The sequence below is a fragment of the Salmo salar genome, chromosome 01 (assembly GCF_965601325.2).
Source record: "Salmo salar chromosome 01, fSalSal1, whole genome shotgun sequence".
In the NCBI taxonomy this organism is placed as follows: Eukaryota; Metazoa; Chordata; class Actinopteri; order Salmoniformes; family Salmonidae; genus Salmo; species Salmo salar.
In genome coordinates, this window is record NC_138291.1 from 175041582 (window position 1) to 175068557 (window position 26976).

The 26976-nt window shown below is 43.9% G+C and overlaps 1 protein-coding gene across 4 annotated transcripts in view; it reads left to right on the forward strand.

Moving 5' to 3' along the window:
• The first annotated feature begins 10996 nt into the window (after positions 1-10996).
• The window catches only part of pam (peptidylglycine alpha-amidating monooxygenase), a 181857-nt gene continuing 165877 nt past the window's right edge, over positions 10997-26976 (forward strand). For 2 of the 4 annotated variants that reach the window (XM_082956762.1, XM_082956769.1), the window contains exons 1-2: positions 11032-11112; positions 15674-15810. The gene's annotated coding sequence lies outside the window, so the exon portion shown is untranslated. Of the gene's footprint in view, positions 11113-11352; positions 11377-15673; positions 15811-26976 lie in introns of those variants that run through there. The other 2 variants (XM_082956764.1, XM_014145629.3) reach the window with 2 other exon arrangements.

Genomic DNA, 26976 nt, shown 5'->3' on the forward strand with positions numbered 1-26976 from the left:
TATAAGGCTTTGCCTTTTGAGTATGTTTTTGAGTTGTCATGTGTTTTTTTACATCACTAAGTTTGGCGTAGAAATCAGCTATATTTTTGAGTGTACAGTTTAGACTGAGACATGATGAGCTAGCCAGCTAGATGTTTAGCTTATGTCACAGAGAGGCACACACACAGTGGACACGGTGAGTAAGTGACTGAGGCTGTGTGAGTCAAATGCAGTGATTTATTTTTGTGCAGTGATTTATTTTAAGCAAAGAACATTTTACATTTACATCCCGCCCTGAATGTAAGCCAGGGCGGGATCAGCCAGCGGCGGCTTCCTGCATGCGCGATTCATTTGCAGTCTGGACGTGGAGGGGTGAACATCTCCTGCTCTGACTGCAGCTGGGAGGGACTGCTGTGCGAGGACTGGGCCGCCTGTGAGTGCTTTGGGACTGGGGTGGGGCCCACGGCAGCACCTGCTGCTCGTTGAGAAGAGTAAGAACAATACGTGCTTTCACGTCAGTCTCAAAGTCTCCAATAACACCAGAAAAAGTCGCTAGATTTGTCGCTAGTCGATTTTTTTGAAAATGTGTCGCTAGAGGGGTCTAAATACTCGCTAAATATAGCGACAGAGTCGCTAAGTTGGCAACAATACCCAGACGTAGCACTGTGGTGTGGTTGCTAACCTCATCCTGATGCTGTTCTGAGAGTAAAAGCTTTGATGCAGCAGATGGATTGAGATTTACCCCCAAAAACGTATAAAGTTTTTAATAAGATACCTTTGCTTTTAATAGTAAACAGAGATAGTCCATAATCCCAATTGAAAATTGGACTTGTCAGATTTGTTCAACTCTATTCTAAAGAGTATTTTATTTGTTAAAGCCTATTCGATGCAGTGCTCCATTTCGTCAGTCAAGGGCCTTAAAGGCCCTTACTTTAAAATATGAACTTCAAAGGATTCGTATTACCCAGTTATGAAAAGGCAAACAGAAGTCATTTGTATTCAATTGTAAGAAAAAAAAACTACATTTTTTTCACTTTCATCGTAAGAATGGCTACTGGGCTAATAAATGAGCTGACACTGCTGCTGGTAAACTGAATTTACAGAACTGGAACTGTCCACAAGTTCTCTAATGTGATGTCAATGTGAAGGAAGTGCTAAAATGGGGGAAAAAATGTGATTATGTGTGTCCCAAATGGCACCCTATTCCACTAAGTATATATAGTGCCTGAGCCCTATTCGTAGTAGAGCCCTATTCGTAGTAGTGCACTATATAGGGAATAGGGTGCCATTTTGGATGCAAATTATGAAAACAATCCTCAACACTAAGTGAAGGCAGTCAAAGCCAGTGGTGGTAAGACTACTGTTATGTCTTCCCATCTTTCATGAACTGCTGCTGAACACTGATCTGAGGTCAGTTGTTGTTATTTTACATCACAATGGTTGGCTTACAGTAAAGCTGTTCCTGGATCTGCATTTTGAAGCAATTTGCAGAACATAAATCTTGTCTGAGTTGCTTTATTGGTATTGGCCCTGTACTGTCTTGCCCCCCCTGTACTGTCTTGCCCCCCCTGTACTGTCTTGCCCCCCCTGTACTGTCTTGCCCCCCGTACTGTCTTGCCCCCCGTACTGTCTTGCCCCCCCGTACCATCTTGCCCCCCCGTACTGTCTTGCCCCCACCCTGTACTGTCTTACCCCCGTACTGTCTTGCCCCCCCCGTACCATCTTGCCCCCCGTACTGTCTTGCCCCCCCTGTACTGTGTTCCCCCCATACTGTCTTGCCCCCCCCGTACTGTCTTGTCCCCACCCAGTACTGTGTTCCCCCCTGTACTGTCTTGCTCCCCCGTACTGTCTTGCCCCCCCTGTAATGTCTTGCCTCCCTGTTCTGTCTTGCCCCCCCTGTAATGTCTTGCCTCCCTGTTCTGTCTTGCCCCCCCTGTAATGTCTTGCCCCCCGTACTGTCTTGCCCCCCTGTACCGTCTTGCCCCCCCTACTGTCTTGCCCACCCTGTACTGTCTTGCCCCCCTGTACTGTCTTGCCCACCCTGTACTGTCTTGCCCCCCTGTACTCTCTTGCCCACCCTGTACTGTCTTGCCACCCTGTACTGTCCTGCCCACCCTGTACTGTCTTGCCACCCTGTAATGTCTTGCCCCCCCGTAATGTCTTGCCCCCCCGTACTGTCTTGAAACCCTGTACCGTCTTGCCCCCCTGTACCGTCTTGCCCCCCCTACTGTCTTGCCCACCCTGTACTGTTTTGTCCCCCATGTACTGTCTTTCCCCCTGTACTGTCTTGCCCCCCTGTGTACTGTCTTGCCCCCGTACTCTCTTTAGCTCACCGTACTCTCTCGCCCCCCTACTGTCTTTCCCCCCCGTACTGTCTTCCCCCTGTACTGTCTTGCCCCCCGTACTCTCTCGCCCCCCCTACTGTCTTTCCCCCCCGTACTGTCTTCCCCCCGTACTGTCTTGCCCCCCCATACTCTCTTGCCCCCACCTGTACTGTCTTTCCCCCTGTACTGTCTTGCCCCCCCTGTAATGTCTTGCCCTCCTGTTCTGTCTTGCCCCCCGTACTGTCTTGCCCCCCGTACTGTCTTGCCCCCCGTACTGTCTTGCCCCCCCTACTGTCTTGCCCACCCTACTGTCTTTCCCTCCCTGTACTGTCTTGCCCACCCTGTACTGTCTGCCCCTCCGTACTGTCTTGCCCCCCGTACTGTCTTCCCCCCCGTACTGTCTTTCCCTCCCTGTACTGTCTTGCCCCCCTGTGCTGTCTTGCCCCTCCCGTACCGTCTTGCCCCCCTTGTACTGTATTTCCCCCCCCTACTATCTTGCCCCTGCTGTACTGTCTTGCCCCCCCACCCATCTTATCATCTGTTGTCCTTTTGTTTCACTTCATGTTTTTCTGTCAGTGTCTGTAAGTCTGTTGCTTTGTTTCTCTGTCGTTTGTGTTTTTATTATTTTAATTTGTAAAGTGTGTTGAGACATTGAATGAATGCACTTTAAAAGAATTGTGATTTGATTTGTGTAAAAGTTGCTTAAGAGTATGTAATCAGTAGCATCCAGTCCATTTGGATGATTTGAAACTATCATGCTTTAGGATACACACTTTTTGTATCTTTAGTATTACATTTAAAGTACTTTGTTAGCTGTAAACATATATAAGTAGCATATTATATAGTACTCTTATATAGCTGTAAATATATATAAGTATATTATATAGTACTCTTAAATAGCTGTAAACATATATAAGTGTATTATACAGCTGTAAACATATATAAGTAGTATATTATATAGTACTCTTATATAGCTGTAAACATATATACAGTACCAGTCAAATGTGACGACACCGACGGATGGTGGCGCCCCTCCTCGCCCGGGCGGCGCTCGGCGGTCGTCGTCGCCGGCCTACTAGCTGCCATCGATCCTCTGTTTCACTTTCTGTTGGTTAGGTCTAGGTTAGGCACACACCTGTTTTGTTTTAGTTGTTAGTGGGGGGGGTATTTAGTTGAGCTAGATAGGTTTGTGTTTTGTGCGTGATTGTCTATGTCAGGACTGATGTCGTTTGAGGAATGTTGTTTTCCCTCTGCCTGTGTTTTGTTTGCCGCAGAGGTTTTGTGGGCTGCGTCACTGTTTAGTGGTTCAGCGGGGTGTTTTTTGGAGCATTTGTTTGTATGCGCCCTGCCCTACTGTGTTCAGACATTGTGGATGCCCATTAAAGTGTGTTCACGGATTTTCTGTCTCCTGCGCTTGACTCTGCCTCTCCTGCTTCCTTGAGCCAACCTTGACATCAAAAGTTTGGAGACACCTACTAATTCAAGGGTTTTTCTTTATTTTTACTATTTTCTACATTGTAGAATAATAGTGAAGACATAACCAAAAAAGTGTTAAACAAATCAAAATATATTTTATATTTGAGATTCTTCTAAGTAGCCACCCTTTGCCTTGATGATAGCTTTGCACACTCTTGGCATTCTCTCAACAATGAAGTAGTCACCTGGAATGCGTTTCAATTAATAGGTGGGCCTTGTTAAAAGTTAATTTGTGGAATTTCTTTGTGACAAGGTAGGGGCGATAGACAGAAGTTAGCCTTATTTGGTAAAAGACCAAGTCCATATTATGGCAAGAACAGCTCAAATAAGCAAAGAGAAATGACATCATTACTTTAAGACATAAAGGTCAGTCAATCTGGAAAATTTCAAGAACTGAAAGTTTCTTCAAGTGCAGTCGCAAAAACCATCAAGCGATATGATGAAACTGGCTCTCATGACCGCCACAGGAAGGGAAGTCCCAGAGATACCACTGCTGCAGAGGATAAGTTAATTAGAATTAACTGCACCTCAAATTGCAGCCCAAATAAATGCTTCACAGAGTTCAAGTAACAGACACATCTCAACATAAACTGTTCAGAGGAGACTGTGTGAATCAGTCCTTCATGGTTGAATTACTGCAAAGAAACCACTACTAAAGGACACCAATAAGAAGAAGAGACTAGCTTGGGCCAAGAAACGAGCAATGGACATGATGAGTCCAAATTTGAGATTTTTGGTTCCAACCGCCGTGTCTTTGTGAGATGCAGAGTAGGTGTGGTTCCCATCGTTAAGCATGGAGGAGGAGGTGTTATGGTGTGGGAGTGCTTTGCTGGTGACACTGTCTGTGATTGATTTAGATTTCAAGGCACACTTCATCAGCATGGCTACCACAGCATTCTGCAGCGATATGCCATCCCATCTGGTTTGCGCTTAGTGGGACTATCATTTGTTTTTCAACAGGACAGTGACCCAACACACCTCCAGGCTGTGTAAGTGCTATTTGACCAAGAAGGAGAGTGATGGCGTGCTGCATCAGATGACCTGGCCTCCACTATCACCCAATCTCAACCCAACTGACATAGTTTGGGATGAGTTGGACAGCAGAGTGAAGGAAAAGCAGCCAACAAGTACTCAGCGTATGTGGCAACTCCTTCAAGACTGTTGGAAAAGCATTTCAGGTGAAGCTGGTTTTAAAATGTTTTATTTTTTAAGCTTTATTTAACTAGGCAAGTCAGTTAAGAATAAATGCTTATTTACAATGACGCCCTACTTGTAAATCCCCCAAGGCCAAACCCTCCCTTAACCCAGACGACGCTGGGCCAATTGTGCGCCGCCCTATGGGACTCCCGATAATGGCCGGTTGTGATACAGCCCGGGATCGAACCTGGGTCTGTAGTGATACCTCTAGCTAGACCGCTGCACCACTAGGTAGCCCAATAGGTAGCAAAGCGATCATCAAGGCAAAGGGTGGTTACTTTGAAGAATCTCAAATATAAAATATATTTTGATTTGTTTAACACTTTTTTGGTTACTCCATGATTCCATATGTGTTCTTTCATAGTTTTGATGTCTTCACTATTATTCTACAATGTAGAAAATAGCCAAAATAAAGAAAAACCGTTGCATGAGTAGGTGTATCCAAACTTTTGACTGATACTGTAAGTATATTATATAGTACTCTTATATAGCTGTAAACATATATAAGTGTATAATAGATGAATGCAAGTTGTTTCAAGATGGTCATTCTGTTTGCTATCACATTACTGTGTGTGTGTGTGTGTGTGTGTGTGTGTGTGTGTGTGTGTGTGTGTGTGTGTGTGTGTGTGTGTGTGTGTGTGTGTGTGTGTGTGTGTGTGTGTGTGTGTGTGTGTGTGTGTGTGTGTGAATGTTATGATCAATCCACCACAAGATGGCACTCCTCTCTTGTTTCAGTATCAGACAAGCACGTTACTGGGTTGTCAGGGAGATTTGATGAACTACTATAAAATAGTATTGCGCTGTCGTATTTGCTCATGTTAACGCTTTTTCCGTCTATTTACGCAATTGTTTACAATGGCGTAATTCATGAACAACAGTAGGCTGAAGGTTGGGATGTGAGTTGGCAGCGGTGTCTGTAGCGCAAAAGAAGGGCGATGTCTTTGCTCACAGCGTGGCAAGGGTTGACTAGATTCTGTTAATAATTTACTTAGATGATGGGTGACTGGGGAGAAATATGAAGCTAGAGTTTATTTTTCCACTTCCTATGTCCAAAAAGATCTTGTCTCCCCCAGAGACAGAGATACTGATGATTCATCTCCAATATTTATTTTCTCCAATATAATATTGTATCACACTGTTTATTGGAAACTCAATAATTTCCAAGAATATGAAGTATTTATGATTTGCTATATCTTCTCTTTTGTCTCCCTCCCTCTCTCTATCTATGTGTTGCACCTGTGTGTGTGTGTGTGTGTGTGTGTGCGTGCGTGCGTGCACATGTGTGTGTATGTGCGTGTGTGTGTGTGTGTGTGTGTGTGTGTGTGTGTGTGTGTGTGTGTGTGTGTGTGTGTGTGTGTGTGCATTAGCACTGTGGTATATCACAACTGGCAAAGTCTCAATTCTCTCTCACTCACATGATTTCCCTGTAGCAGGAAGTATTATTGCTGGGAGGTTTGGTAGCATCCTGCCCAATTGAGTCTCATTAAGATATGATTGCCTTGTCTTCTCTGTTTTGATAAAGTGATATCCAGTGTGTGTCGTCATAGGACCAGCTGCATAGCACAGAGAGGATGGAGAAACATCCAAATCACAAGGAATAGGCTGCATCCCAAATGGGCTTTGGTCAAAAGTAGTGCTCTATATAGGGAATAGGGTGCCATTTGGGATGCAGAACAGAATTTTGACAGATGTAAACTGCATCTGCATAGCCATTTGGATATCATAGCAGTTTTATGCATTCGTGTCAAGCTATAGGAACAAAGATTGGTAGATTTAAGATGACTTGGCCCTCTAAAATCTCATAAATGACGTTGTTTTTCTAAATAGTTTTTTGTTGATGTTGCTTTAAAGCGCTTGGAAATTCTTCATGTAATGTATAGCGTTATAAAAGTAGAATAAATGATTAGAGAACTGCCCCAGTCAGAACCAGTGGAGTGGTAGTTCAATAACTCCATGGTATACAGTTGTCTACTGTAGGGGATCTTGGTCAATTTGACTAGGGATCAATATTTTCAGGGCACTGATCGCAATCATTATTCATCAGGGGTCGTATGTATCAAGTGTCTCAGAAGTGCTGACCTAGGATCAGTTTTGCCTTTACACATAATGAATACTGGTAAGATTACATGGACAAGGGGAACCTGATCATAAATCAGCACTCCAACTCTGAGACGCTTTGTGAATACAGCCCCATAACTACTCATAATGGTGTTGAGGTTGAGGCCATCTCTTGTTCACCTGCACGAATGCACGCGTACATCAATTGCATAAAAGTTTCATACACTACCCTATAAAGTGTCATACAAAAGTCATTGGTGGGTGAGCATTGCACACAGTTTTGTGAACTTGTGTTCCTTGCCACTGAAGCCCAATATGCTTTCTCTTTGTGGGAATTATGGCTCCATATTCTGTAAAACTAGTTTGTGACGATGTCTTGTAGCCAAAATGGTATACAAATAAAATAAAGGCTACAGGTAATTGCATTGATCCATGATCTGTTTATGATGTCACAGAGACAGTCTTCACTTAAACTCTACAGGTACGTGTAACATCACATTACAACAAACAGGTCTTGCAGTAAACAAGACTCACAACTGAACTCTCCAGAGTGTGGTTATTGTTTTTTTCTCATTGCTTCTTACGTCATTTCCAGACTATTTAAGTTTTTTTGTTGCTTTATTGTCCTGTTGGTGGTCATCAAGTTCAAGCCTCCAGATCTCGAGGCTGTCCAGGACACCCCATGGTGTCCAAACAATGGGCCAGCAACCCATCCCTGCAGGGGGGGCTTCTTTACTGACCTGGGCAATTTTGTCCTTGAGCTTTCAAAGACTACAGCCAAGACCACTACTAAACCACCACACCACCAGAGAACAAGAGAGGGCCAGGAAACATATCACTCCAGCCCAGGAACCTGTCCAAACCCCTGTGTGGCCCAGGAACTAGTCCTAAAACCTAGTATGGCCCAAGAACCTGTCCCTACACACAGTATGGCCCAGGAACCAGTCCCTACACCCAGTGTGGCCCAGGAACCAGTCCCTACACCCAGTGTGACCCAGCAGGAACCAGTCCCTACAACCAGTATGGCCCAGGAACCAGTCCCTACACCCAGTGTGACCCAGGAACCAGTCCTAACACCTAGTGTGGCCTAGCAAGAGACCAGGCCTTACTGGTAGTGTGGGATGAACAACACCAACCAGGTGAGAACCAGAGAGGCCATCATTCAGCCCCCAGATGGAAGATTGGCTCAGGACCCAAGCAGGAACTGCTCCCACCTTTGGTTCAGGAAACTGACCATCCAGGTGGACATCATCCCTATGCTGGGTTATTTTGTCAAAAGACTGACTATCGCAATAAGGCACCAACACCACGAGAGAACCAGGGAGGCCCTGGAAGCAAATGGAACAAATAAACTTCATGAAAGACCTCTGGCCCAGGAACCTATGGCCCAGGAACCTCTGGCCCGGGAACCTCTGGTCCGGGAACCTCTGGTCCGGGAACCTCTGGCCCGGGAACCTCTGGTCCGGGAACCTCTGGCCCGGGAACCTCTGGCCCGGGAACCTCTGGCCCAGGAACCTCTGGCCCAGGAACCTCTGGTCCGGGTGTAAGACAGTGGGTGGAAGACTTCTTGGAATTGCCTGCTGGGGGCCTGCCTGCTGGGGACCTTATGTCTTCTGACGATCACCCTCAAGAGACCTCTACAGGTATGTTGTTGAAAGAGCACTGTCAGTCGAGGACATTTCTGAACTACAAATAATAATTACATTAGCATCACTATAATGGTATACATGGGTATTAACAGAAGCATTCTCTTTGGATTGAAGCTTAACTTTTGATAATAATTTCTGGTTTCCTCTCCTTAGACTGTCAAGAATGTCCGGTGTCAGTCAAAGAGGAACAAAGACCATTGATGTCCTCCTTGTACTGTTGTCGTAAATCGTGATCAGAATTTCTGACCAAAAAATTGTAATGAATACAGCTGGCTGTCGAAACTTTAGTCAATTCATTAATAAATGCATTGCATCGGAGCGATACAATATGTGACTTTTTTTCTTTCTGACATAAAAGTATATTCTGGTTATGGATAAATTATAATAAAACTATTACATCGTGATAAAGTCTCAGTTTTCCCCTTACTGTATTTGTTGGTTTTTAACCCAAGTAGTTGTTTTTTAATCTTAAGTAGAGCATCAATAGTATAAAAGTATTCAATGTCCAATCAAGTTTCATACAAAACCTACCCCACCCCCCAAGTTTCATACAAAACCTACCCCACCCCCCAAGTTTCATACAAAACCTACCCCACCCCCCAAGTTTCATACAAAACCTACCCCACCCCCCAAGTTTCATACAAAACCTACCCCACCCCCCAAGTTTCATACAAAACCTACCCCACCCCCCAAGTTTCATACAAAACCTACCCCACCCCCCAAGTTTCATATAAAACCTACCCCACCCCCCAAGTTTCATACAAAACCTACCCCACCCCCCAAGTTTCATATAAAACCTACCCCACCCACCAAGATTCATACAAAACCTACCCCATCCCCCAAGATTCATACAAAACCTACCCCACCCCCCAAGTTTCATACAAAACCTACCCCACCCCCCAAGTTTCATACAAAACCTACCCCACCCCCCAAGTTTCATACAAAACCTACCCCACCCCCCCAAGTTTCATACAAAACCTACCCCACCCCCCCAAGTTTCATACAAAACCTACCCCACCCCCCCAAGTTTCATACAAAACCTACCCCATCCCCCAAGATTCATACAAAACCTACCCCACCCCCCAAGTTTCATACAAAACCTACCCCACCCCCCTCAAGTTTCATACAAAACCTACCCCACCCCCCAAGTTTCATATAAAACCTACCCCACCCCCCTCAAGTTTCATACAAAACCTACCCCACCCCCCAAGTTTCATACAAAACCTACCCCACCCCCCTCAAGTTTCATACAAAACCTACCCCACCCCCCAAGTTTCATACAAAACCTACCCCACCCCCCCAAGTTTCATACAAAACCTACCCCACCCCCCAAGTTTCATACAAAACCTACCCCACCCCCCTCAAGTTTCATACAAAACCTACCCCACCCCCCAAGTTTCATATAAAACCTACCCCACCCCCCTCAAGTTTCATACAAAACCTACCCCACCCCCCAAGTTTCATACAAAACCTACCCCACCCCCCTCAAGTTTCATACAAAACCTACCCCACCCCCCAAGTTTCATACAAAACCTACCCCACCCCCCCAAGTTTCATACAAAACCTACCCCACCCCCCAAGTTTCATACAAAACCTACCCCACCCCCCCCCAAGTTTCATACAAAACCTACCCCATCCCCCAAGTTTCATACAATATCCCATGAGATTTCACTTCTACTTGCAAATGGAAAGCACACAGGTGAATAAGGTCCAACTGAAGGCCTGTCATCCTGCAGACCTTTGTCCGCACACAGTCTCTTTAGTCCTCTGTTTATCCCCTCTACTGTCACTCAGTGGACACTGTTTCTATTGCTAAGACACGGTCTCTCTGAGCACAACTCTCCCAGACAATCCTGACAACAGCATTTTCATAGAAAATCCACTGGGATATGCTTCAAAACACACAAGGCTTTTGAAGAGCGGGTGAAAGTGGGGTTTATGTCAAATATGAGGGACCTGTTACTGAAAGAAGCAGAACTTGAAATCCACTATACTGATCCATTTTGAAATCATTTAGAAAACTCTGCTGTTGGAATTGTGAAGTAGACTTAGGTTTCAAATCATGTTTAAAAATGTATATACTGTTCAATCACAGACAGAAGAAGCAACAGTTAGTTAGTTACCAGTGACTTTGGTTTGATGATAGGCTAGGCCTACTAATCAATTTTGGGAGAACAAAAAAAACAAGAGACATCTGGGGGGAAAAAACTGACAAGTTGATTATGGAAATAAATTGCTGTAAAACGTTACAAGGGTCATATTGCGAGGCACAGCTGTGATTGTATCATCTTGCATACAATTGTACAGTTACTTCACATCGATCTATTTACATCGATTGCTTTGGTCTACTCCATACTGCTGGTGTGGTCGTGGAAATACGTGACAGACTGAACGTTGTTTAGCGGGGGACTAGAATGTGATGTGTACAGGTAAAATGTAATTTCAAATATTGTTTACTATGTAATGACAGATTAATATTTAACTATGGAATGTGTGTCAGATGTGGAAAAAACACGTCTTTGATAGATACAAAAGTAGATACAAAAGTTGAGTTTCGACATGTTCTCACTCACGTCGTCAAAGATTGTCAGAAAAAGTTTACACGTTATGATTAGCTAGATACCTAGCTAACGTTAGCTAGCTAAAGTTACTTGGCTTGAAGGTACAGCTAGCCGAAGTCAACCATCATCAAGGTGACATTTTAAAATGTAAAGTAAATATTCTAGGCATCTGTCTTATCTAGCTAGCTAACTACACTTCTTGTGTTTTTGCATGTTAAGTAATTTGGCTAGCACAAACTCTCTAGTAAATTAGCTAGCAACCTGTTATTAGCTAACGTTAGCTAGATTAAGTTCAATACGCAATGGCTTCTCTATCTATCTATCTAGTTTGAATATTGGCCTTGCCTTGGGTTAGTGTTTCAGACTAGCAGGGTGTCATCTGTTGCTGGTGGTTGGGCATTGATGAGGTCCGTCAGTCAGTCAGTCAGTCTGTGTGTGTGTGTGTGTGTGTGTGTGTGTGTGTGTGTGTGAGTGAGTGAGTGAGTTAGCACGTTATCTTCTTGCTTGCACATTTTGAATAATAAAATACTAGACTGTGTCTCAAGAAGGTCTGCATTGAAGACACTCACACAAGGATGCGAGAGTATATTATTGTACTATAAAGTGCTTATGTACGTACCCATGTTTTATTTGTCTGACTCTGAACACCTTGTTTACGCGGCTGCTACTCTCTGTTATTATCTATGCATAGTCACTTTAATAACTACCTACATGTACACTACCGTTCAAAAGTTTGGGGTCGCTTAGAAATGTCCTTGTTTTTTAAAAGAAAAGCAATTTTTTTTGTCCATTAAAATAACACAAAATTGATCAGAAATACAGTGTAGACATTGTTAATGTTGTAAATGAATATTGCAGCTGGAAACGGCTGATTTTTTTATGGAATATCTACATAGGCGTACAGAGGCCCATTATCAGCAACCATCACTCCTGTGTTCCAATGGCACGTTGTGTTAGCTAATCCAAGTTTATCATTAGAAAACCCTTCTGCAATTATGTTAGCACAGCTGAAAACTGTTGTCCTGATTAAAGAAGCAATAAAACTGGCCTTCTTTAGACTAGTTGAGTATCTGGAGCATCAGTATTTGTGGGTTTGATTACAGGCTCAAAATGGCCATAAACAAAGAACATTCTTCTGAAACTCATCAATCTATTCATGTTCTGAGAAATTAAGGCTATTCTATGCGAGAAATTGCGAAGAAACTGAAGATCTGGTACAACGCTGTGTACTACTCCCTTCACAGAACAGTGAAAACTGGCTCTAACCAGAATAGAAAGAGGAGTGGGAGGCCCTGGTGCACAACTGAGCAAGAGGACAAGTACATTAGAGTGTCTAGTTTGAGAAACAGACGCCTCACAAGTCCTTATTAACTGGCATCTTCATAAATTGCACCCGCAAAACACCAGTCCCAACATCAACAGTGAAGAGGCGACTCCGGGTGCTGGCCTTCTATTTTTTTATTTAGCCTTTATTTAACTAGGCAAGTCAGTTAAGAACAAATTCTTATTTACAATGACAGCCTAGGAACAGTGGGTTAGCTGCCTTGTTCAGGAGCAGAACGACAGATTTCTAACTTGTCAGCTCGGGGATTCAATCTAGCAACCTTTCGGTTACAAGTCCCAACACTCAAACCACTAGGCTACCTGCCGCCCTCTAGGCAGAGTTACAAAGAAAAAGCCGTATCTCAGACTGGCCAACAAATATAAAAGATTAAGATGGGCAAAATAACACACACACTGGACAGAGGAAGGTTGGAAAAAAGTGTTATGGACAGACAAATCTAAGTTTGAGGTGTTCGGATCACAAAGAAGAACATTTGTGAGACGCAGACAAAAATGAAAAGATGCTGGAGGAGTGCTTGACGCCATCTGTCAAGCATGGTGGAGGCAATGTGATGGTCTGGGGTGCTTTGGTGGTGGTAAAGTGGGATATTTGTACAGGGTATAAAGGGATCTTGAAGAAGGAAGGCTATCACTCCATTTTTCAATGCCATGCCATACCTTGTGGACGGTGCTTAATTGGAGCCAATTTCCTCCTACAACAGGACAATGACCCAAAGCACAGCTCCGAACTATTTAGGGAAGAAGCAGTCAGCTGGTATTCTGTCTATAATGGAGTGGCCAGCACAGTAACCGGATCTCAACCCTATTGAGCTGTTGTGGGAGCAGCTTGACCGTTTGGTACGTAAGAAGTGCCCATCAAGCCAATCCAATTTGTTGGAGGTGCTTCAGGAAGCATGGTGTGAAATCTCTTTAGATTACCTCAACAAATTGAAATAAAATGCCAAAGGTCTACAAGACTATAATTTCTGCAAATGGAGGATTCTTTGGCAAAAGCAAAGTTTGAAGGACACAATTATTGTTTCAATTAAAAATCATTATTTATAACCTTGTCAACGTCTTGACTGTATTTCCTCTTCATTTTTTCAACTAATTTCATGTATGTTTTCATGGGAAACAAGGACATTTCTTAGTGACCCCAAACTTTTGAACGGTAGTGTACATATTACCTCAATTACCTCGTACTAACAGATGCTTCAGCTTTATAGCCCTTGTAACTTGCCTTGGTTCCCTCTTCTGTGTTTTACTGAACTTTTGGAACTTAAAGGGGTATTTTGTAGTTGCTACATCCATTTTGGGATTTATAAATTAATGATATGTACCCATTGATTCTTGAAGAATATAATTTATAAGTGTCTCCGTGAGTTTAGTTCAGCTGTTATACCCCATCAGAACCCAAAATATAAGCTTGTAAATAATGAAAATGTTAACAAACAGCCTCTAAACATGATTAAAACTATAATGTTGATATCATGTATGGCCAAGCCTTGCATCCATAGCTCTGTCTATACATTTGAGAGTGATTCAATTTCTCCAGCCCCATCCCTCAGCTTTTTACCCAAACAGGGTTGGGGAGGCCGTTTTATTGTTTCTACTGCTGATTGTCGCTTTAAGACAAAAACAGCAGGGGCATGAACATTAGCCTATGGACTGAACATTTAGTCTATGGACTGAACATTAATATAGTGTTTTAGTAATTGCTTTGTTGTCTAATTGCATAAAAAAAGGGAGTTGTAGTTTTCATTACTACACGAGGATAAAGAACTGTCTTTATTAATCTTGTGCAATAACCGCGCAACACCATTACTATGCAATTAAAATGCAATTAGGCTTCTACTACTAAAATGTGTCAAAAAACGACTTGCTACCAATATACAAAGTTACTACACAGGTATAAGAACTTATGTATAAAGCGTTATCCAATTTTCTGTAGAGGTTGATATGTCCTGTTTTTAATGTGTGTGGCTTGGATAATGGTTTATATTATTGACAAATAACAAAACAAAGTTTCTCCTTAGAATAATATTCTTCTTGCTAATCAAATGAAGGATGGAATTGATGTCTCTATACAGCTCAGCCGATTTGAAATCTAAATATCTTTATCTGTGGTAGAATAATATACAGTGTCTATTGTCCATCTGCCTGATTGATTATTTTGGACAATCGAGTAAAATAGGCTACTTGTTATGTTGCCTTTAATGGAAACCATGGCTTCTACTGACTTACCTAGTTAAATAAAAAATGTAATAAAATTGTATGTTGGCCTTAAAACCAACATTGAACACGTGTGCAGTTGAACACAAATGTTTATTAAGCGTCATCTTCATTATGTGCATTTATCCGTTATATTCATCAGGACAGTCAATACAGTATTCTCTGCAAAAGCTTCACAATTCCTCAACCCACACCAGTGTCACTGTTAGGAAATGCATTGAATAGCAAATCCAACAGAGATTTGCCACAATGGACGCCTCCATTTCAAATTAGACTGAGCTTTCGTGAGGATTCATTATAATGTTAATCGCCCTGCTGCCCTCTATCTCTCTCTCTCTCTCTCTCTCTCTCTCTGTCGTGAATCTGCTATCATATTAGGATTTGACCATTTAATTAAAATAAAAAGTTGACACTGACATTATGAAGAACCCATTTGAACGTGATGTGAAAAACAATTCTAGGCTATAACCCGTTAATAATTTCCAACTCTTCCAAAACCATCTAGCCTGTATTATTGCCTAATGCCTATGGCACAGATCTTGTTATAGGGTATATCTAGGAAGTCAAGGCATGGCTCTGGTGGCTCAAGCTCCATGGTTGCTCTGACAATTAAAAGGGCTTGACTGTGTCAGCGCATGGAAACGGTTACCATAGTTTCCTCTGTAGCCAGTCTTTGAGCGATGATGTCAGTGGGCATGCTGAGGTAATTCTGAGCATCCCCCTCCCAGTCTCTCTCCTCCTTTGACTCTCACCCCCTCCTTCTCAATCTCTCTTGCTCTGACTCGCTCTCCCACTGGTGAATCACACTAGGCAATTGAAAATCAGAACTCTCTGTGTTTCTCTCTCTCTCTCTCTCTCTCTCTCTCTCTCTCAGGCCTTTGTAACCATCCTACAGCAGCTCCTCAAGCCAAAGTGACAACCAGGTAAGCAGCTTATCACTATAACTGGAGCAAAGATACATCCCTGAGGGTTAGCGCCGCGCTGGGAGAACTCCAGATGCTTCTCGGCACAGTAAGACTTCTTTGATAGCTTTTTGTCATAGAGCCATACTCTTTGTTGCTGTTTCGAGCTACTGGAATGTGACATTGAACCAGGGGGATAGGCCTACTTCTAGTCCAACCAGACAGGCAACTTAGTAGAAAAAAATGCATGTGTTTCATATTGTTAGGTTAGCCTAAATGTGACTGAAATAGGCTAGGGACTGGGGAGTTTCAGTTACTCGGGCAGCAGGTGTATTGATTGTGCACGTTTGTTATTTACGCTGGTTTGTGGAGCAGAACTAGTAAGTCCATTCAACGTAGTGGCCGGGCAGACTCAATGGAGTGGCTGATTGATGTTTGCAGTTTCCAGGGGTCTATGAGTGAGATAGAGAAAGGGAGGGGGGAGAGAGCGAGAGAGAGCGGATCAATAGAAAATGATGTTGCGATTCCCTCCCTGAATGGCTCTGTGGGTTTTTCCATTGTCCTGATGTGACGGTGAATTGATGGAGAAAAGGTTTTTTAATTAGAAGCATGCTTTTGGAAATAGCCTATTCATTTAAAAGTGTGAGGAAAATGATGATCAGCTATAAATGTTTTCATTCCTTTTTCATAACAGTTTTGCCAGTGGAAAACCCCTTTTGATACTAGGTTACTGGAGACAGAGCTTACAAAGAATAGGCGACTGTAGACCTAATTCATTTATTTTAGACTATGCTACTTTATAACATAGAGCCTAGGTCCACCATAGAATAAGGTTTGTTTAGGCTAGTTAATGTGAAGGAAAAAAACCCTGAGTTAATCTATACTTTTCCTGTTTCGCCATCGGTAAATGACTGTTTATAGCAAGTCATGCCTGGCTATGACTCATAGATGCTCTGCACTCCATTTTATATTGAGGAGATATTATGAGAGATTGCTTGGTTGTTGCCTTGTTTACTTAGGCCTACTGCAATAACAAAGACAGCCTGCTGTTGGCAAAATGTTGCCATATCAAAATGATCCTGCTATTGTTTACTTGGTATCCAGGTTATTCCCAAGATGCAATGATGTGTCCAAAGACCAAACAGGTTTTGTTGAAAAATGTACTTATGGCTGAATGCACAAATTATTATTAATGAAATGATGCCAGTGAATGCGATTTCATCTAACAGTTTTTGTATTTAAGCTACTCACTAACACTTTACACATCAACCAATTCTGTCTCACATCGAATTTACAGACTTGTTAGCCTTATTTTTTTTAGGATAGACCAAAATATTCTGCAATTCTATAATCCAATATCCTTTAGCATTCCCATTTTTGTTCTGGTCTTTCTACTCAGCCATGTCCTCAGTCAGACTTTCACACCTATCTCCAAAGCCATCTGTGGCCGCTGTGTATTTCAGTCTGCCGGCCCAGACTGCAAAGGAGGAAGAGCAGAGCCGTCGTTCATTCCAACACCTTGACAAATGTTTAGTGTTTTTTGAGGTTGGTTTGGTTTCGGCTTAGTTTTTTAGAAAAATAGTCACGGTTTTCTTATATATATTTTTTACAATAAGTACATTATGGAATTGACTGCTGTAACAACACTAGGACTGTGACGATTATAGAATTTGGGGTTATGATTAATTGTCATGCAAATAGCCACGTTTATTGTCATAACTTTAGGAAATGAAGCTTCTGTGCCGTTCTGCTTGTAAAACTGATTTTTTTTTATTATCTTCTTGAATATAAAGTTGAATCTCCCATTCTCCTAAAATAAATATTTTAAAACAATTATGACACATTTTTTTTTAGTTCACGGTTATTGTCCATTATTGTTGGTTACTCTATTATTATACGATAATTGTGCCAAACTTAAACAACACACAAAACAATTAATAAAAAACCCCATGATGCTAGCTGTGTGTCTGTTAGGTCTATTGCTTATCAATTGCTAACCATCATTTATTCACATTACTTTAAAGAAAATATTTCATTTGTTGTGTATATTACTTTTTATATATTGAATGACTTTCTTTTTATTTAATTCCAAGTCATCATCTCATCTCTGATCAGGCAGTAGCAGCCAGCCATCTATCTCTGTGCTCTCCAACTAGTCATCCTAATGGGCTAGTAGCTGGCTATAGAGCACCCAACTATGCTGTCTGACAAAATCACTATTTTAGTAGTTCTTCAAAGTAAATAAGGCATACTTTTATGAACACTGAATACTGACTATCAATCTGTTAGGTCATGTATTGACAGGTAGAGATGCCTGGCGAAGCAACAACGGCTCTCAATCCCTCTCGATTGCGCGTTCTGTCCCTCTCCAGCGGGCTTGACGCATTGTATCAGAGCTACTCTGGTGTTCCTGTGGAATATGGCCAGTGCCATGTTCATTTGACCCAGTTTTTCACCCTAGGCTGGTGCACAGGCTTAGACCGTGGTTTTTCAGGCTGTTATCAGGCTTAGACCGTAGTCTTTCAGGTTGTTATCAGGCTTAGACCGTAGTCTTTCAGGCTGTTATCAGGCTTAGACCGTAGTCTTTCAGGTTGTTATCAGGCTTAGACCGTAGTCGGGTTGTTGTCAGGCTAGGACCGTATTGAGGTCGTTATCAGGCTAGGACCAAAGTCTTTGAAGTTGTTATCAGGCTAGGACCGTAGTCTTTCAGGTCGTTATCAGACTAGGGCCGTAGTCTTTCAGGTTGTTATCAGGCTAGGACCGTAGTCTTTCAGGCTGTTATCAGGCTAGGACCGTAGTCTTCCAATCTGTTATCAGACTAGGACCGTAGTCTTTCAGGTTGTTGTCAGGCTAGGACCGTATTGAGGTCGTTATCAGGCTAGGACCAAAGTCTTTGAAGTTGTTATCAGGCTAGGACCGTATTGAGGTCGTTATCAGGCTAGGACCAAAGTCTTTGAAGTTGTTATCAGACTAGGACCATAGTCTTCCAATCTGTTATCAGGCTAGGACCGTTATCTTTGAGGTTGTTATCAGGCTAGGACCGTTATCTTTGAGGTTGTTATCAGGCTAGGGCCGTATTGAGGTCGTTATCAGGCTAGGACCAAAGTCTTTGAAGTTGTTATCAGGCTAGGACCAAAGTCTTTGAAGTTGTTATCAGGCTAGGACCGTAGTCTTTCAGGTCGTTATCAGACTAGGACCGTTATCTTTGAGGTTGTTATCAGGCTAGGACCGTTATCTTTGAGGTTGTTATCAAGCTAGGACCGTAGTCTTCGAGGTTGTTATCAGGCTAGGACCGTAGTCAGGTTGTTATCAGACTAGGACCGTAGTCTTCCAATCTGTTATCAGACTAGGACAGTAGTCTATCAGGTTGTTATCAGGCTAGGACAGTAGTCTTTCAGGTTGTTATCAGGCTAGGACCATAGTCTTTCAGGTTGTTATCAGGCTAGGACCGTTATCTTTGAGGTTGTTATCAAGCTAGGACCATAGTCATTGAGGTTGTTATCAGGCTTAGACCGTAGGTCATCAGGTCATTATCAGGCTTAGACCGTAGTCTTTCAGGTTGTTATCAGACTAGGACCGTAGTCTTTCAGGCTGTTATCAGGCTAGGACAGTAGTCTTTCAGGCTGTTATCAGGCTAGGACAGTAGTCTTTCAGGCTGTTATCAGGCTAGGACTGTAGTCTTTCAGGCTGTTATCAGGCTAGGACAGTAGTCTTTCAGGTTGTTATCAGGCTAGGACCGTTATCTTTGAGGTTGTTATCAAGCTAGGACCGTAGTCTTTCAGGTTGTTATCAGGCTAGGACCGTAGTCTTTCAGGTTGTTATCAGGCTAGGACCGTAGTCTTTCAGGTTGTTATCAGGCTAGGACCGTTATCTTTGAGGTTGTTATCAAGCTAGGACCATAGTCTTCGAGGTTGTTATCAGGCTAGGACCGTAGTCAGGTTGTTATCAGACTAGGACCATAGTCTTCGAGGCTGTTATCAGGCTAGGACTGTTGTCTTTCAGGCTGTTATCAGGCTAGGACAGTAGTCTTTCAGGTTTTTATCAGACTAGGACCATAGTCTTTCAGGCTGTTATCAGGCTAGGACCGTTATCTTTGAGGTTGTTATCAGGCTAGGACTGTAGTCAAGTCGTTATCAGGCTGGGACCATAGTCTTTCAGACCGTTATCAGACTAGGACCGTAGTCTTTCCGGCTGTTATCAGAATAGGACCATAGTCTTCGAGGTTGTTATCAGGCTAGGGCCGTAGTCTTTCAGGTTGTTATCAGGCTAGGACCGTAGTCTTTCAGGTTGTTATCAGGCTAGGACCGTAGTCTTTCAGGTTGTTATCAGGCTAGGACCATAGTCTTTCAGGTTGTTATCAGGCTAGGACTGTATTCTATCAGGCTAGGACCGTAGTGTTTCAGGTTATTATCAGGATAGGACCATAGTCTTTCAGGCTGTTATCAGGCTAGGACCATAGTCTTTCAGGTTGTTATCAGGCTAGAATTGTAATCTTTCAGGTTTATCAGGATAGGACCATAGACAGGCTGTTATCAGGCTAGGACCGTAGTCTTTCAGGTTGTTATCAGGCTAGGACCTTAGTCTTTCAGGCTGTTATCAGGCTAGGACCATAGTCTTTCAGGTTGTTATCAGGCTAGGACCGTAGTCTTTCAGGCTGTTATCAGGCTAGGACAGTAGTCTTTCAGGTTTTTATCAGACTAGGACCATAGTCTTTCAGGCTGTTATCAGGCTAGGACCGTTATCTTTGAGGTTGTTATCAGGCTAGGACTGTAGTCAAGTCGTTAGCAGGCTGGGACCATAGTCTTTCAGACCGTTATCAGACTAGGACCGTAGTTTTTCAGGTTGTTATCAGTCTAGGACCATAGTCTTTCAGGCTAGGACCGTAGTCTTTCCGGCTGTTATCAGAATAGGACCATAGTCTTCGAGGTTGTTATCAGGCTAGGGCCGTAGTCTTTCAGGTTGTTATCAGGCTTAGACCGTAGTCTTTCAGGCTGTTATCAGGCTAGGTCCCTAGTCTTTCAGGTTGTTATCAGCCTAGGACCGTAGTCTTTCAGGCTGTTATCAGGCTAGGACTGTATTCTATCAGGCTAGGACCGTAGTGTTTCAGGTTATTATCAGGATAGGACCATAGTCTTTCAGGCTGTTATCAGGCTAGGACTGTAGTCTTTCAGGCTGTTATCAGGCTAGGACTGTAGTCTTTCAGGCTGTTATCAGGCTAGGACCGTAGTCTTTCAGGTTGTTATCAGGCTAGGACCGTAGTCTTTCAGGTTGTTATCAGGCTAGGACCGTTATCTTTGAGGTTGTTATCAAGCTAGGACCATAGTCTTCGAGGTTGTTATCAGGCTAGGACCGTAGTCAGGTTGTTATCAGACTAGGACCATAGTCTTCGAGGCTGTTATCAGGCTAGGACTGTTGTCTTTCAGGCTGTTATCAGGCTAGGACCGTAGTCTTTCAGGTTGTTATCAGGCTAGGACGTAGTCTTTCAGGTTGTTATCAGGCTAGGACCGTAGTCTTTCAGGCTGTTATCAGGCTAGGACAGTAGTCTTTCAGGTTTTTATCAGACTAGGACCATAGTCTTTCAGGCTGTTATCAGGCTAGGACCGTTATCTTTGAGGTTATCAGGCTAGGACTGTAGTCAAGTCGTTATCAGGCTGGGACCATAGTCTTTCAGACCGTTATCAGACTAGGACCGTAGTTTTTCAGGTTGTTATCAGTCTAGGACCATAGTCTTTCAGGCTAGGACCGTAGTCTTTCCGGCTGTTATCAGAATAGGACCATAGTCTTCGAGGTTGTTATCAGGCTTAGACCGTAGTCTTCGAGGTTGTTATCAGGCTAGGACCGTAGTCTTTCAGGCTGTTATCAGGCCAGGACAGTAGACTTTCAGGTTATCATCAGGCTAGGACCGTGGTCTTTCAGGTTGTTATCAGGCTAGCACCGTAGGTCATCAGGTCGTTATCAGGCTTAGCCCGTAGTCTTTCAGGTTGTTATCAGGCTAGGACCATAGTCAGGTCGTTATCAGGCTGGGACAGTAGTCTTTCAGGCTGTTATCAGGATAGGACTGTATTCTATCAGGCTAGGACCCTAGTCTTTCAGGTTGTTATCAGACTAGGACTGTAGTCTTTCAGGTTGTTATCAGGCTAGGACCATAGTCTTTCAGGCTGTTATCAGGCTCGAACCTTGGTCTTTGAGGTTGTTATCAGGCTAGGACCGTAGTCTTTCAGGTTGTTATCAGGCTAGGTCCATAGTCGTTTGGGTTGTTATCAGGCCAGGACCGTAGTCTTTCAGGCTAGGACCGTAGTCTTCCAGGCTGTTATCAGGCTAGGACCGTAGTCTTTCAGGCTGTTATCAGGCTAGGACCGTAGTCTTCCAGGCTGTTATCAGGCTAGGGCCGTAGTCTTCCAATCTGTTATCAGGCTAGGACCGTAGTCTTTCAGGCTGTTATCAGGCTAGGACCGTAGTCTTCCAGGCTGTTATCAGGCTAGGACCGTAGTCTTTCAGGTTGTTATCAGACTAGGACTGTAGTCTTTCAGGTTGTTATCAGGCTAGGACCATAGTCTTTCAGGCTGTTATCAGGCTAGGACTGTAGTCTTTCCGGCTGTTATCAGACTAGGACCATAGTCTTTCAGGCTGTTATCAGGCTAGGACTGTAGTCTTTCCGGCTGTTATCAGACTAGGACCGTAGTTTTTCAGGTTGTTATCAGTCTAGGACCATAGTCTTTCAGGCTAGGACCGTAGTCAGGTTGTTATCAGGCTAGGACCGTAGTCTTTCAGGTTGTTATCAGGCTAGGACCTTAGTCTTTCAGGCTAGGACCGTAGTCTTTCAGGCTGTTATCAGGCTAGGACAGTAGTCTTTCAGGTTGTTATCAGGCTAGGACCGTAGTCTTTCAGGCTGTTATCAGGCTAGGACCGTTATCTTTGAGGTTGTTATCAGGCTAGGACTGTAGTCAAGTCGTTAGCAGGCTGGGACCATAGTCTTTCAGACCGTTATCAGACTAGGACCGTAGTTTTTCAGGTTGTTATCAGTCTAGGACCATAGTCTTTCAGGCTAGGACCGTAGTCTTTCCGGCTGTTATCAGAATAGGACCATAGTCTTCGAGGTTGTTATCAGGCTAGGACCGTAGTCAGGTTGTTATCCGGCTAGGACCGTAGTCTTTCAGGTTGTTATCAGGCTAGGACCTTAGTCTTTCAGGCTAGGACCGTAGTCTTTCAGGCTGTTATCAGGCTAGGACCATAGTCTTTCAGGCTGTTATCAGGCTAGGACCGTAGTCTTTCAGGCTGTTATCAGGCTAGGACAGTAGTCTTTCAGGTTTTTATCAGACTAGGACCATAGTCTTTCAGGCTGTTATCAGGCTAGGACCGTTATCTTTGAGGTTATCAGGCTAGGACTGTAGTCAAGTCGTTATCAGGCTGGGACCATAGTCTTTCAGACCGTTATCAGACTAGGACCGTAGTTTTTCAGGTTGTTATCAGTCTAGGACCATAGTCTTTCAGGCTAGGACCGTAGTCTTTCCGGCTGTTATCAGAATAGGACCATAGTCTTCGAGGTTGTTATCAGGCTAGGACCGTAGTCTTTCAGGCTGTTATCAGGCTAGGACCGTAGTCAGGTTGTTATCAGGCTTAGACCGTAGTCTTTCAGGTTGTTATCAGGCTAGGACCTTAGTCTTTCAGGCTAGGACCGTAGTCTTTCAGGCTGTTATCAGGCTAGGACCATAGTCTTTCAGGCTGTTATCAGGCTAGGACCGTAGTCTTTCAGGCTGTTATCAGGCTAGGACAGTAGTCTTTCAGGTTTTTATCAGACTAGGACCATAGTCTTTCAGGCTGTTATCAGGCTAGGACCGTTATCTTTGAGGTTATCAGGCTAGGACTGTAGTCAAGTCGTTATCAGGCTGGGACCATAGTCTTTCAGACCGTTATCAGACTAGGACCGTAGTTTTTCAGGTTGTTATCAGTCTAGGACCATAGTCTTTCAGGCTAGGACCGTAGTCTTTCCGGCTGTTATCAGAATAGGACCATAGTCTTTCAGGTTGTTATCAGGCTAGGGCCATAGTCTTTCAGGTTGTTATCAGGCTAGCACCGTAGGTCATCAGGTCGTTATCAGGCTTAGCCCGTAGTCTTTCAGGTTGTTATCAGGCTAGGACCATAGTCAGGTCGTTATCAGGCTGGGACAGTAGTCTTTCAGGCTGTTATCAGGATAGGACTGTATTCTATCAGGCTAGGACCCTAGTCTTTCAGGTTGTTATCAGACTAGGACTGTAGTCTTTCAGGTTGTTATCAGGCTAGGACCATAGTCTTTCAGGCTGTTATCAGGCTAGGACTGTAGTCTTTCAGGTTGTTATCAGGCTAGGACCATAGTCTTTCAGGCTGTTATCAGGCTAGGACTGTAGTCTTTCAGGTTGTTATCAGGCTAGGACCATAGTCTTTCAGGCTGTTATCAGGCTAGGACTGTAGTCTTTCCGGCTGTTATCAGACTAGGACCATAGTCTTTCAGGCTGTTATCAGGCTAGGACTGTAGTCTTTCCGGCTGTTATCAGACTAGGACAGTAGTCTTTCAGGCTGTTATCAGACTAGGACCGTAGTTTTTCAGGTTGTTATCAGTCTAGGACCATAGTCTTCGAGGTTGTTATCAGGCTAGGACCGTAGTCAGGTTGTTATCAGGCTAGGACCGTAGTCAGGTTGTTATCAGGCTAGGACAGTAGTCTTTCAGGCTGTTATCAGACTAGGACCGTAGTCTTTCAGGCTGTTATCAGACTAGGACCGTAGTCTTTCAGGTTGTTATCAGGCTAGGACCGTAGTCTTTCAGGCTGTTATCAGGCTAGGACCGTAGTCTTTCAGGCTGTTATCAGGCTAGGACAGTAGTCTTTCAGGTTTTTAATCAGACTAGGACCATAGTCTTTCAGGCTGTTATCAGGCTAGGACCGTTATCTTTGAGGTTATCAGGCTAGGACTGTAGTCTTTCAGACCGTTATCAGACTAGGACCGTAGTTTTTCAGGTTGTTATCAGTCTAGGACCATAGTCTTTCAGGCTAGGACCGTAGTCTTTCCGGCTGTTATCAGAATAGGACCATAGTCTTCGAGGTTGTTATCAGGCTAGGGCCGTAGTCTTTCAGGTTGTTATCAGGCTAGGACCGTAGTCTTTCAGGTTGTTATCAGGCCAGGACAGTAGACTTTCAGGTTGTTTTCAGGCTAGGACCGTGGTCTTTCAGGTTGTTATCAGGCTAGGACCATAGTCAGGTCGTTATCAGGCTGGGACAGTAGTCTTTCAGGCTGTTATCAGGATAGGACTGTATTCTATCAGGCTAGGACCCTAGTCTTTCAGGTTGTTATCAGGCTAGGACCGTAGTCTTTCAGGTTGTTATCAGGCTAGGACCATAGTCTTTCAGGCTGTTATCAGGCTCGAACCTTGGTCTTTGAGGTTGTTATCAGGCTAGGACCGTAGTCTTTCAGGTTGTTATCAGGCTAGGTCCATAGTCGTTTGGGTTGTTATCAGGCCAGGACCGTAGTCTTTCAGGCTAGGACCGTAGTCTTCCAGGCTGTTATCAGGCTAGGACCGTAGTCTTTCAGGCTGTTATCAGGCTAGGACCGTAGTCTTCCAGGCTGTTATCAGGCTAGGGCCGTAGTCTTCCAATCTGTTATCAGGCTAGGACCGTAGTCTTTCAGGCTGTTATCAGGCTAGGACCGTAGTCTTCCAGGCTGTTATCAGGCTAGGGCCGTAGTCTTCCAATCTGTTATCAGGCTAGGACCGTAGTCTTTCAGGCTGTTATCAGGCTAGAACCGTAGTCTTTCAGGCTGTTATCAGGCTAGGACTGTAGTCTTTCAGGCTGTTATCAGGCTAGGACTGTAGTCTTTCAGGCTGTTATCAGCCTAGGACTGTAGTCTTTCAGGCTGTTATCAGGCTAGGACCGTAGTCTTTCAGGCTGTTATCAGGCTAGGACCGTAGTCTTTCAGGTTGTTATCAGGCTAGGACCATAGTCTTTCAGGCTGTTATCAGGCTAGGACCGTAGTCTTTCAGGCTGTTATCAGGCTAGGACCGTAGTCTTTCAGGTTGTTATCAGGCTAGAATCGTAATCTTTCAGGTTTATCAGGCTAGGACCATAGACAGGCTGGTATCAGGCTAGGACCATAGTCTTTCAGGTTGTTATCAGGCTAGAATTGTAATCTTTCAGGTTTATCAGGATAGGACCATAGACAGGCTGTTTTCTGGCTAGGACCGTAGTCTTTCAGGCTGTTTTCAGGCTAGGACTGTAGTCTTTCAGGCTGTTATCAGGCTAGGACTGTAGTCTTTCAGGCTGTTATCAGCCTAGGACTGTAGTCTTTCAGGTCATTATCAGACTAGGACCGTAGTCTTTCAGGCTGTTATCAGGCTAGGACTGTAGTCTTTCAGGCTGTTATCAGGCTAGGTCCCTAGTCTTTCAGGCTGTTATCAGGCTAGGTCCCTAGTCTTTCAGGCTGTTATCAGGCTAGGTCCCTAGTCTTTCAGGCTGTTATCAGCCTAGGACTGTAGTCTTTCAGGCTGGGACCGTAGTCTTCCAGGTTGTTATCAGGCTTGGACCATAGTCTTTCAGGTTATCAGGCTAGGACCGTAGGTCATCAGGTCGTTATCAGGCTGGGACCATAGTCAGGTCGTTATCAGGCTGGGACCATAGTCAGGTCGTTATCAGGCTGGGACCATAGTCAGGTCGTTATCAGGCTGGGACCATAGTCAGGTCGTTATCAGGCTGGGACCATAGTCAGGTCGTTATCAGGCTGGGACCATAGTCAGGTCGTTATCAGGCTAGGACCATAGTCAGGTCATTATCAGGCTGGGACCATAGTCAGGTCGTTATCAGGCTGGGACCATAGTCAGGTCGTTATCAGGCTAGGACCATAGTCAGGTCATTATCAGGCTAGGACCATAGTCAGGTCGTTATCAGGCTAGGACCATAGTCAGGTCATTATCAGGCTAGGACCATAGTCAGGTCATTATCAGGCTAGGACCATAGTCAGGTCATTATCAGGCTAGGACCATAGTCAGGTCGTTATCAGGCTAGGACCATAGTCAGGTCATTATCAGGCTAGGACCATAGTCAGGTCATTATCAGGCTAGGACCATAGTCAGGTCATTATCAGGCTAGGACCATAGTCAGGTCATTATCAGGCTAGGACCATAGTCAGGTCGTTATCAGGCTAGGACCATAGTCAGGTCATTATCAGGCTAGGACCATAGTCAGGTCATTATCAGGCTAGGACCATAGTCAGGTCATTATCAGGCTAGGACCATAGTCAGGTCATTATCAGG